The 12,696-nt window shown below is 36.6% G+C and overlaps 1 pseudogene; it reads right to left on the bottom strand.

The window, feature by feature from the left end:
• Positions 1-9,943: 9,943 nt before the first annotated feature.
• Positions 9,944-12,028, bottom strand: LOC130860742 (cleavage and polyadenylation specificity factor subunit 2-like; annotated as a pseudogene).
• Positions 12,029-12,696: the final 668 nt, after the last annotated feature.

Genomic DNA, 12,696 nt, shown 5'->3' with positions numbered 1-12,696 from the left:
GACTTCAGACTATACTACAAGGCTACAGTGATTGAGACATCATGGTACTGGCACAAAAACAGAACTACAGATCAATGGAACAGGATAGAGAGCCCAAAGATAAACCCACGCACATATGGTCACCTTATATTTGACAAAGGAGGCAAGAATATACAATGGAAAAAAGACTGCCTCTTCAATAAGTGGTGCTGGGAAAATTGGACAGCTACATGTAAAAGAATGAAATTAGAACACTTCCTAACACCATACACAAAAATAAACTCCAAATGGATTAAAGACCTAAATGTAAGGCCAGACGCTATAAAACTCTTAGAGAAAAACATAGGCAGAACACTCATGACATACATCAAAGCAAGATCCTTTTTGACCCACCTCCTAGAATAGTGGAAGTAAAAACAAAAATAAACAAATGGGACCTAATGAAACTTAAAAGTTTTTGCACAGCAAAGGAAACCATAAATAAGACAAAAAGACAACCCTCAGAATGGGAGAATATATTTGCCAATGAAGCAATGGACAAAGGATTAATCTCCAAAATATACAAGCAGCTCATGCAGCTCAATATCAAAAAAACAAACAACGCAATCAAAAAATGGGCAGAAAACCTAAATAGACATTTCTCCAAAGAAGACATAAAGATGGCTAACAAACACATGAAAAGATGTTCAACATCACGAATCATTAGAGAAATGCAAGTTAAAGCCACAATGAGGTATCACCACATACCAGTCAGAATGGCCATCATCAAAAAATCTAGAAACAATAAATGCTGGAGAGGGTGTGGACAAAAGGGAATCCTCTTGCACTGTTGGTTGGAATGTAAATTAATACAGCCACTACGGAGAATAGTATGAAGATCCTTAAAAAACTAAAAATAGAACTACCATATGACGCAGCAATCCCACTACTGGGCATATACCCTGAGAACGCCCTAATTCAAAAAGATACATGCACCACCAGTTCATTGCAGCACTATTTACAATAACCTGAACATGGAAGCAACATAAATGCCCATCAACAGATGAATGGATAAAGAATTTGTGGTATATATACAATGGAATATTACTTGGCCATTAAAAAGGAAAGAAATTGAGTTATTTGTAGTGAGGTGGATGGATCTAGAGTCTGTCATACAGAGTGAAGTTAGCCATAAAGACAAAAACAAATACCATATGCTAACACATACATATGGAATCAAACAAACAAACAAACAAACAAAAAACCCAGTACTGATGAACTTAGGGGCAGGACAAGAATAAAGATGCAGACATAGAGGATGGTCTTGAGGACACCAGGAAGAAGGCGAAGGTAGGATGAAGTGAGAGAGCAGCATAGACATATATACACTTACCAAATATAAAAGAGAGGTGGGAAGCAGCTGCATAACATAGGGAGATCAACTTGATGCTTGGTGATGACCTAGAGGAGTGGGATAGGGAGGAAGGGAGGGAAACTCAAGAGGGAGATGATATGGGGATATACCTGTAAATACAGCCGATTTACTATGTTGTACAGTGGAAACTGCACAACGTTGTAAAACAAATATACACCAATAAAGATCTGAGGGGGAAATAGTACTAGTATTGTAATTATTACATATACTTGCATCTGGGACACATATAGTTTTAAACCTGTCACTCTTTACCTCATCACTATGAGGACCCCCATGTATGTGTGCATATCTGTGTCTATCTTTCTATAGTTGGTAAGTAATCATAGAGTTTTAGACAGAGGGGAATCTGTAAAATAGCATCTCAACAAATAGAGTAATTTATTTTGCAACTTCCTTGACAGTCTTATTCTTTCACGTTCCTCTGACCTCTGATTGCATTCTGCTTGATGAGTTCCCTAAGTTTTAAAGACATTTATTCATTTGATAGCTTTAAGTTTTAGAAAGTCTTGCTTTATACTGAGTTGAAATCTTCTTTCCTAGAATGGTAGGTGGTTTGTACAGAAAAAAATGGTGTACTCTTGGACTTTGAAATCAACTAGATCTGACTATCACATACTGGCTGTGGATCTAACTTGTCAGTATCTCTGTACCTCATTTTCCTTTTCTGTAAGCAGGGGATCACGGTCCCTATTGCAGTGTTATTGTGATGTTTGGTTGAGATCTGTTTACATCATTATGATGTGCACTCACAGAGTGCTTTGTACTCATTCGTTCTGTCCCCATTCTTTCACTTCTAAAAGGCAGTGCCCTCTCCTCTGAGCCACATTATGCTAGCAGGAGGTGCCTTAGTTCAAATAAATGGAGAACAGTTGCTAAGGTGCCTACCAGAGAAATACATACTGGCTTTATTAGTTTCTATTAGACCCAGTTTGCCACGTTGCTCATAAGCTGGCCCTCCACAGCATCAAAGAGCAGAAACCCTCACAGAACTATTGACCTTACCTCCAAATGGCTACAGGGTTGCACTCAGGCATAAATCAAATCTGGAAACAGATTCCCTAGAGAACTCAGCTACTAAGCTGTGCAGCAGCAGTAGCCGCCAGGGTAAAGGGTACGGGAGAAAGCTATTAGTTGCTGTGGGCTGGGAAACTGAACAGCTCCATGGTCTGGAGAAGAATGGTGGATATTGAATGTTGGAAAAAAATCAATCTTCTCAATCTAATGATGTAAATAATACTTCTAGGCAATAACATAGGAGGTGTTCAATACACATTTTTTTTTGCTGACTAAATGCATGCTTGATTGAATGAATTAATGAGTGACATAAGAGTGATTCAAAGGTACATATTCATCATTTTTCCTTGAAACCATCTATCCATTCATTTACTTATGAGACTTACTCTATGCCAAGCATTATGATAGATGCCAAGAATTTAGACATGAATATGATACAAATACTCTCAAATAATTCTTAATTTAGTAGGAAAGGATGTGAATACATGATCATAAAATGACATGGTTAATTTACTAAGGTCATAGTGAGAACTATATTTGAGAAAAAAAATATTTCTGCTGAAGAATCAAGAAGTATGAAAGTAACATTGAAGACGACATTTGAATTTGGCCCTAAGGAATAAGTAGGAGTTTTCTAGATGGGAAAAGAAGGGTAAGAAGTGTACCCCAGTTAGAAGGAATAGCATTTACATCTACATTTTGGAGAAAGAACAAATAATCTAGGGTAAACAAGAGTTCATTGAGAAAACTCTGTAGGATGTGAACCTTGAAAGGAAGTTGAAATAAGGCTTGGATGGACTTTATGTTGATAACAGAATTGTTCACAGTAGATATAAAATTCTGACATTTGTCCATGCCTTCTAGGTTTTGCTCAATTTCCACCTAAGTTCATCCTTTGCTCTGCCATATCTACTGGTCACTTTGCCTACAGACAATGCCAACTCTGGCCTAGAAAAGTGCTGTCCTAATTAGGGAACTTTAAACTCTTTCCAAAGCTGTAAAACCCTTGCGGTGGTCAAATAATATTACTGTTATGACTTTGTTAGATTAACATTTATTAAGTGGAGCACAGGATGACAAATAGCCAGCCTCGGTTCAACAAAGACCACAAGAGAAATTGAAATAAAGGAGTTCATTACTCCAAGCCCTGGAGGAAGTACAGGACTCTTCTTGAGGGGCCACATATAGAGGTCAAGTCAGAGTGCAGGCAGAAACAGAGGCTGGGTTCATGGGTGTAGCACTTTTGGGTTCCCAGGCTAAGGCCAAATTGGTCAATTCAAACCAAAAAAGAGCAGAGTTTTGGTAAACTCCATGGGGTCTTATCAAAAGGCACACAAGGGGAAGGCCCTAGCAGGTGGAGGAGATTATCAATCACAGGGCTGTTGGGAGAGTCATATCAGACATTCAGATTTGCATGTGACTCTGAGGGCTGTTATTTAGGGCATGAACTTGCATGACTTGGCTAGTGTCAGCTTCAGGCCCTTGGTGGTCTCTTGGCCGAACAAAATGGATGTTGAAGCAGCAATATCATTGAGGATCTTAGCTAAAATCTGAAAAGTCACATTTCCCTGGTCATAAAGTCGCTCGTCTTAACCCTTTTCTTTAAAGTTCCCTTTTTTTAAAGTTTCTTCCTCTAGTTTGAGAATGCATGGCTCATTCATTCACTTAGTTATATATTTATTAATTCAATAAGTATTTATCAAATGCCTGTGAAGGACCAGCACTCTAATAATCCCTGGACCTCATCGCATCTCCATCATGTCCTTCATATCTGCCTTATTCTTTCTCAGATAACTCTCATCCAATTAGTTTGGAGTTTCTTATCCAAGAATAAAACAAACACAAAATTTCTCATGCACATTGTCCCCGGAGTAGTTTATCATCACTGGAAATCCACAAATGCTCAGGTTCTCAAAGCCAAGCTTACCTGCCAGACCCCATTAACAAAAAACCTGTCATGGAAAAGAACTCACTCTTAAGACTGCAAAAGTCAGCTATCAGAATCGCTTGTGAACTTTCAGAATCCATTGTGAGGAGCACTGTTGATTTATCAAAGAATATCAAGGCAACCCAGAATATGTAGTATTTTATTGTGCATTGGCCAATTTCCAAGAAATCCCAATTCTTTATTCAATCCAAACTGCAGTTTATGTATATCTTCTTCTTTTGGACTACAGGTTATTTATAGAAAAAAGCATTTTGCATTCTGTCATTATCTTTCCATGAACATGAAATTTAATTGTGGAAAATTTTGTGTGGCTTTTGAAAAGCCCCAAAATTCCAATGACAATGAATAATTCAAGACCATTACAGAATGTAAGATACTTACTACAGGGAATAACTTTGAAAAATAACATGAATGTTAGTATATACAAATCTTATATTTCCTATCTTTTCTGACATTACTCAAAATGTTGTTTATCACTGCTTTTCAAACTTGGAGAATATGTGATTAAATCTATGTTCTCTTGCACAAGATGCTTATTCAAAAATGTAAGGTGATCCTCATGTCTTCTAGAGTCTTTTTCCCCAAGGTAGACACACTTTTAGTGTGTCCCTAAATTCTTCAGTTGTTGATTAAAAACCGTGATATTTGAGTATGGCCACTGTCCTGGTCCTCCATTAGTTTATCAACTGAATTCACTAAACAGCTCCAGTTGGAATGTGATCAGCTTGGAGAGCAGCAGGATCTCCTGCTAATGTTAGAACTTACTATTTACTAATGCTGTCTGAGATGGTTTTTATAGCTGTTTCTTTAGGGCATGGACTAGTGAAGATGTCAAATGCCCAATTTAACGACAGAATTCTCGGCAGAAATTGGAAACACAAGTCAAGTTTAATGTACTGACAACACCACATTAATTGAGCTAAAATGGAGTGTTATGGTTTCTCTTAGATTTTTATTTTGTATTATTTTATTTATGTTTTCAGTTAAGTTTTTATTTCCTCAAGTTAGTGACCATATTTTTGAGACAGCATGAAGTTGTAGACGTAACAGTTAAGAAGGCACCAAAAAAATCTGTTCTCAACTAACTCATCACTAATATGTAGCCTTAGCAAGCCATTTAATCTCTTAGTCTCATATATTTTATTTATAATACCCATTTCCCCCTCTATAGAATTGCAATGAGAATCATGTGTGGTAACATATGCAAATGTACGTTATGGTTTAGAAAACTCTGTACAGGTTATGTGACTGATTCTTCCACATTCACAAAAAACACTCAGTAAATACATCTGATTTATTAAGACATAATATGTGTGTGTCTTCAGAGCCAAAAGAGGTTAGACATTACTGTAAATTATACATATATTTGTTTTTCTAAATAATTCAGTTTATACAGCTGGTATGGACAAAGTGAGGAATAAGGAGTAAAATATTTATATTCAAAGAGAAGGTGTTTTTAAAACTATACTTGTAATAATTTGGTGTTCTCTGTCCTTGGTCTTTATTATGAGGATATTTTTTAAAAGCACTAGTAAGGGGATTTTTGTAGCTTTTGGCCTGGAAGGAACAAGTCCCACAGTGATCACAATGTACTCGAGCCCTTCCTGCTTCGTGAGTTTTACAATCCTGAGTTAAACAGAATACAGATGTCTGCAGATGAAAAGAAAACATATGAAATTCTCACTCTCAAGCCAGAAGAATTCAAGCCAATCCAAGTGTGAAGGCTAATGTCACAGCTGAAATAAAAGTCAAGAGGGTAGCTTTGAATATAATTAAGATATGACAGTTTCACTCAGATCCAAAACTCAGGCACCTAAGAGCAGAATTTTCTCAAAAGGTGCGAATGTGAAAATAAAATGTTTCTGGGAATTGGGCTGTGATCCAAAACTAATGAATTTCCCATTGAGTTACTAATCATCTAAAGCCATGGTCATCAGACAAGAGACCAGGGAGATAATTCCCATTAGAATGATTTGGACCTCTCCTCTCTTTGAGGTCTGCAGAATCTATTCTTCTGGTAAAGTGGAGAAAAATAGCGTTTCAAAAAGAACAGAATTCAGATCTCCTTACTCAAACAAGATTTCTATCTTCTAGGCATACTGTTTGTGTTGACTCCGTGCCAAAATTGCTAGTCATCAGGAGGAAAATATCAGCACAGTTAGTTTAATATTCACATTGTATAACCAGGATAAGGATCCTTTGTTCTATTTGAGCCACTCTTTTTCAGAAGATTTCAAGTTTATTAAGGGTCACACAGAAAATAAATAAGAATAAATCAAATGAACTGAAAAACTTTATTTAGTTGTGTTTATTTTTACACACACACAAACACAAATTATGAAACATTGATTTTTATCTGCTCTTAAAGAAAAGGAAAGACTAGTTATTCAACAAAGTCCAGCCCCCCCCAAAAAAATATTGGAAAATTTGATAGCAGAATGGAAAAGAAAAAGGAAGAAAATAAAAAGAGGCAGAAACAAAGAAGAAGATGAAAAAAGAATCTGGAGACAGTAAAAAAGGAAAGAAAGAGAAGGGAGAGAAGCAGAGAAAGAGGAGAGAATGAAATTTGGGTGCTGTCACATGTCTTTTACCTGACCCTTAAAGTCAAATTACCTCAAACCAATTAACGTATGTTGGTCTCCAGCTATGTGCCAATGATTGTAATAGAGACCTAGAGGAAATGAATATATTAGAGACCTGTTACTTGCTTTAAGGAGTTTACCATCTACTGAAGCGATGAGCTATAAAGTAAGGAGAATCTTTATTTGCAAAAAAATAACTATGTGCAGGCATAATGATATGTGTTTGCAATATGTCATTATATCCTTGCATCATCAGCATGACATTCCCCTTTTACAAATGAAGAAACTGAGGCTCAAAGAGCCATCAAGTAAATCTGCTGATGGAAGCAAGAATAAAACCCAGATTTATCTGATGGCAAAGACCATGCTCTTTCCACTGCATCTTGTTTACAAGGTGATAAGTAATATACTTGACCTATGACCACAATGTTTCTGGAGAGCAGAGGATAGAATAATTTATCCCACCTGGAAAAAGTCAATAACGATTGTTCAACTCTTTAATTTCTCCAGTGTTCAAGAGCTGATTTTAGAGCACTATTTACTAAAAATATATTTTGCAAAATAAGTCAAATTATTGGCCAGTGAGAGGTTCAAAGGTCAAAAAAGTATAGAAAACTCTGCAACTCACACACTTATTTTGAAAAATTATCAGTGTTTATAGGCTTATTAAAATCCCTAAGGTCTCTTGTTGATTTTGTTCATTGAGTTTCCCAGATTTTCTTGGTCATGGAATATTCTCTTGGAAATGTTAATGTAGAGGCCACATTTTGAATGAGATAATTAGTGCATCTCACAACAGTGATGATCAGAATTATAGTACAAGTGCTTATTTTTCTTTTTTTCTTGAATTCATCTTTATATAAAAATGATAGGTTACTAGTATATTAAGCCAAAAGTTAATGGGCATTAGTACAGTGAGTGATTGACTTGTCCCAAATCAATGATCACCATTCTTGCTTTTGCAGCATCCAAGGGTGTGCCAGGAGAGTTTCTAAATTGTAGAAATCATAATTAACTATCATGAAAACAAATATAATACCATGAAAATAAATATATTTATACATATAACTATAATTCAAATTCATGATTACCAACTATTTCTGTTGGGAAAATCTCTACTTCACACCACGTACTATAGTATCTATAGCCGGATTTTTTTTAAACCAAATTATTTATAGATATCAGCTGATGGTCCATTGTACTTATTTTGCTTCTGAACAATGATGATCTGAAAGTTCCTCTGAGTTCATGATTTATCTCAGAGTCCTTTTTAAAATTTATATTTTTCTTAAGTAACTGAGACTAAACAAATGCCTTCGTTTTAGAAATTTTAGTAATGTTGTCATCTAGAAACAGGTAAAAATATTGCTCCTGCATTGACATTAGCACAGCCATCTTCAAGTAGTATTTTAAAATTTAATTCCTGTTCATAGGACAATAAAAACGCTAGCAAGAGACAATTTTTCAATATCAGTATTGCAATGTAATATGTATAACCAGATAATTTAAGGCAGGAAACAAGTGCAGACTTTCTTTTCCCTGGAATATAAATAGGATTCTAGGCTTAGTCCATTCAGTAGGAAGAATTTAAGTAATTTTTTTTCAAAGTTCTACAAAGAAAATATACTCTTCATCTTCATCGTCTGTAACGTTGTTTTGTGTACCTGGTTTTCAGTACCAGAAGGCTATAAACTTTGCATTAGCAACCTAACTCACAATAAAAACTTTGTAAGCATCTGAAATAGAGTGAAATATTAATTCTTGTCTGATATCACTGGGTTGTACTATACATAGTTCCATATAAGTTAAATAAGAAGTCCGATCCTTCTAAAAATGCTTAAGTGTAAAGAGGAGGGCTTAAATAGATAAGAAATAAACATCAAGGTCTGTCATGATTAAGCCACATTCTAAAAAAGCACAAACAGATTACAATAGGGTGACATGATTTTCATTTTTAAGTTCAAAGAAAATTGCATATACTGTTTCACTCTTATCACAAGTGGTTTACACCACATCAGGGCTGCTACACCCAAGAAAGACATGAACATAGAAAAAACAGCCTTATCCAACTCCAGTGTTATTTCCGTAGCAATGTGTATAAAATCCAACCACTACTTGGGCAACCTTAGGAGAAAGCAAGCCTGAGAGATGAAAACATTTACACCTTTTAATTATACTGTTACCTTATAAAAATGTGAGGGTCAACATCTGTTTCCCTAAAAGCAAAGCACTGAACAGTCTCCAGTACAGTAACCTAGCTGATGATTAAGATGCGTTTAAAATGTATGCAGGACCCTTAAGACTGCAACATATCAAGGAGTTTTCTGAATTCTGTATATTCAAATGATGCTGTTATGATTCAAACTGAACAACAACAACAAAATCTTGATAAAACAAGAAATGAGAGAAATAAAAACTGGTTTCTGAACCAAATGTGTACCATCTCACGGCAGAGTGAATCACTAGGAAACATAGGCATGGAGTAGATAAACTCCATATGAAGAAAAATGCATATAGGAACTCAGCAGTTTCAGCACACATGCTCTGTTTTTTAAATACATAGGCCTCAAAAAACTGTTTTATCAGGGTTTTTTTATAGCATCTTTTAAAAATAAACTATCACTTTTCATTTCAGGAAATGTAAGAAACAGTTTGCAAGAATTCATGCAGACATGTTTCTCTAAGGCCATGCACTGGTTTGCTAAGTTGCATTGTTTTATTCAAGTAAAAAGCCCTTCTAGAATAAGGGGTCTGTAAAAGAAGCCAACCACCTTCAACTCCAGGGCCTGCACACTTGTAAGGATTTGTATCACTCTGAAAGCCAAAAGGCAGCATGCTCATTTGAGCATTAGCAATATAGTTTCTATTTACATTTTTAAAAATCTAATGCATGTTAAGTTTTTCTGGCAGTTTCTTTTTGTATGTTACAAAATAAAAAAGCTAAAGCTTGGAATAAGAATCCTTTTTTCTTAGAAAGGTCAAACATACTTCTTGACATCATGTCCTTTACGCAATGGCATACTGTTCATATAAAAAGTCTCTTATCCTATAAAAATCTTGACAAAGGCAGCCTTCTAATCCAATGTGTCCAGTTTCCATTCTACGGACTGCTGCTTGATTGTTGCAAACAAGTACACCCCCTACAAATTCAGCTTAGATCCCCTCCCGTAAAAGAACTTGCTTGAAGTCCGACAGTCTTGGCGCATTCATAAAAACTTATCGATGTCCAGGAACCTCATGAGGTGGTAAGGGTTCCAAAGTAGGAATGATTTCACTTTCTTCACCTGTGTCTTTCTCATCGTCTCCAAACAGACTTTTCATGGCCTTCTGCTGTGCTATTGAGCTAGAATCCGAAGGAGCATCCACTTGCATTTCTGAGTCTTCTCCATCATCCTTTAGTTCTCCTTCTTCTAAAATAACTCCAGTGTCCACTTTGGAAACTCTCAAGTCTAAGACACCATCTATTTAAGCTAATTCAGCATCTTTTGCCTTACAAAACTGAAGGGAACTAACAAGCGAATCTTTTAATCTCACCTGGTAGATATGAGTTTCACTAGTGGCATCAACTGTTTCATGCAGCTTTGGCACGTACACTTTAATATCTTTCCCACCAAATGCATGGCAGAACTCTACAAGATCCTGACTGGCCTCTGGTGGTCCATGGACAATGACCAATTGTCGTCTTTTCATCTGATTGATGATTTTTTTAATGGAATCCCCATCAGAGCGTCCTTCATAGTCTATGTAAGTAACTCTGGCTTTTATTTCAAAAGATTCTGTTGTAGAAATACACTTAGTAGGAACATCAGATAAATCCTGATCCATGGGTTCCTCTCCATTTGTCAGGCCAGACTCTAATTTGCTTTTTTCTTCTTCAGCGACTTGAAGTTCTGGCACTAAGAAATCCTCTGGTTTGATAATTTCTCCATATTCATCCCATTTAATTCTTTCTTCTGGGGCAGGAAACATAGGATAAGACTTTTTAGCCTGTTTGAAGAAACTTCCTTTACATCTACCTTCACCTTTCATCAGCAAGTCATGCTTAGTCTTATGAACTGATGGCTGGTCAATATCTTCCTCAATGTCACTCTCATCACTGGAATCTATGTCTGCTTCTTTTGACTGCTCAAGTTTTTAGCAGCTTCTTTCTTTAGTTTCTCTTTTTCCAAGTATTCTTCAAGTTCTTTCCCTTCAAGTTTCACATGTTTCCTCAACTCTATTGCTGTAACTTTTTCAGAAGGATTATCAATTAGGAAACATGCTAAAGTCCCAGGAGTAGTTCTGTAAGTTAGGATGATTGAGTTTTTAGGGTCCTGGCACCACTGAATAAAGAGATCTCTTGAAAACCCACATTCCAGGTCAGGTTGGCTGGCAAGTACCACTTTAGGGCTAAGTACTCGAGTCAGGTCAGAAAGACTATGACAGAGAGAGAGATGACGAAACTTAAATGGATTATTTCTTTTGTCTTCAAAACATCTCATCAATTTATCGCTCATCCATTCTACCTGGAACTTAGAAAACTCCACCACATTATAACTGACATTATTTAGGAGTGCCAACGAGTAAACACCCAATCCTGCATCTTTAATTCTCCAAAACTGATCAAGGAATTGAACAAGTTCCAAAACTCTGCCTGCAGTGTCCACTGCTATTAATACATTTCCATCACCTCGAAGTGTTTCCCGGACATTTGTCAGAAGTTGCTCATCTCTTTGTTTTCTCCTGGGCTGCACATGCATAGCATTAAATGAATCTGTGATAAGGAGGGAGGGTCTGCTTAGCATTTCCAGGGAACATCCATTTAAGTGGATCTCCCTCTTGTGTTTGAAGTCAATTGCATAAACAATTTCTTCTCCATCTTTGACTATTTTCCATATTTGTTCCACCTATCATATGACCAGCAGGCAGAGGTGTGATAGACAAGCCACGTCCTTTACCTTTCAAATTCACAATCTGAGAGAATTTTAACTGTTGTAATTTATCAAAGGCTGCATCCACATGATCAAGTGTAAAGAGTGTAAAATCTTCTGTATTGTGCCGGGACTGATAAAGGTCATACATGAACATCTGTCCCATTTTATAAACAGGAATGGTTGTATAGATAGCACAGTTCAGAGTCAACTTTCCGACAGCATATAGGAGGGCACCAAGATGGAGAGGATTGGGGTGAGACAATAGTACCCCATCTATCTGGTGCACATGCTTCCTCAGGGAATCTATAATATCCGTAGAAAAGTGCTCATGCCAGCACAGTCCAGTAAAAATCTGAACTCATCGACCTGGAGAAGATAACAAAGAGCAGACTATTCTTGGACGCCAGAAAGGGTAGTTAATTTGATAATGTCATTTTTTTGGTCCAATAACAACAATCCAAAAGATTTGGTATCTCAGTCATATATAGGGTGAAACACTATGAATTCAAAGGAATAGTTCTTTATAAATCTCGTCAGTTCTCCCCCAACGCTGTACACTGCCCTTCCCCACCCCTAGTTGAATCCAGGTTCAAGAACGAGAAAAGCGACGTTGGCCGGCAGCGACAGTGATGACCAGCCAGCAGAAGGCCCGCAATGGCTGCCGCCATTTTGAAACTGGAGGCGACCCTATAGCCTGATTTTTGATGAAAAAATATGGTCTTAGTATTTAAACCAGTCACTTACTATTGATTTTTCATTAATTTATACTTTTTATCATTAAAGTAATGCATGCCCATGGTAACAAGAAATTCAACGAGTATAGAAGAGACCGAAATAAAAAATTTT

The sequence above is a fragment of the Hippopotamus amphibius genome, chromosome 9, assembly GCF_030028045.1.
Source record: "Hippopotamus amphibius kiboko isolate mHipAmp2 chromosome 9, mHipAmp2.hap2, whole genome shotgun sequence".
Classification (NCBI taxonomy): Eukaryota; Metazoa; Chordata; class Mammalia; order Artiodactyla; family Hippopotamidae; genus Hippopotamus; species Hippopotamus amphibius.
The sequence above is the reverse complement of the archived record's forward strand: the minus strand, read 5'-3'. Positions and strand labels throughout refer to the sequence as shown.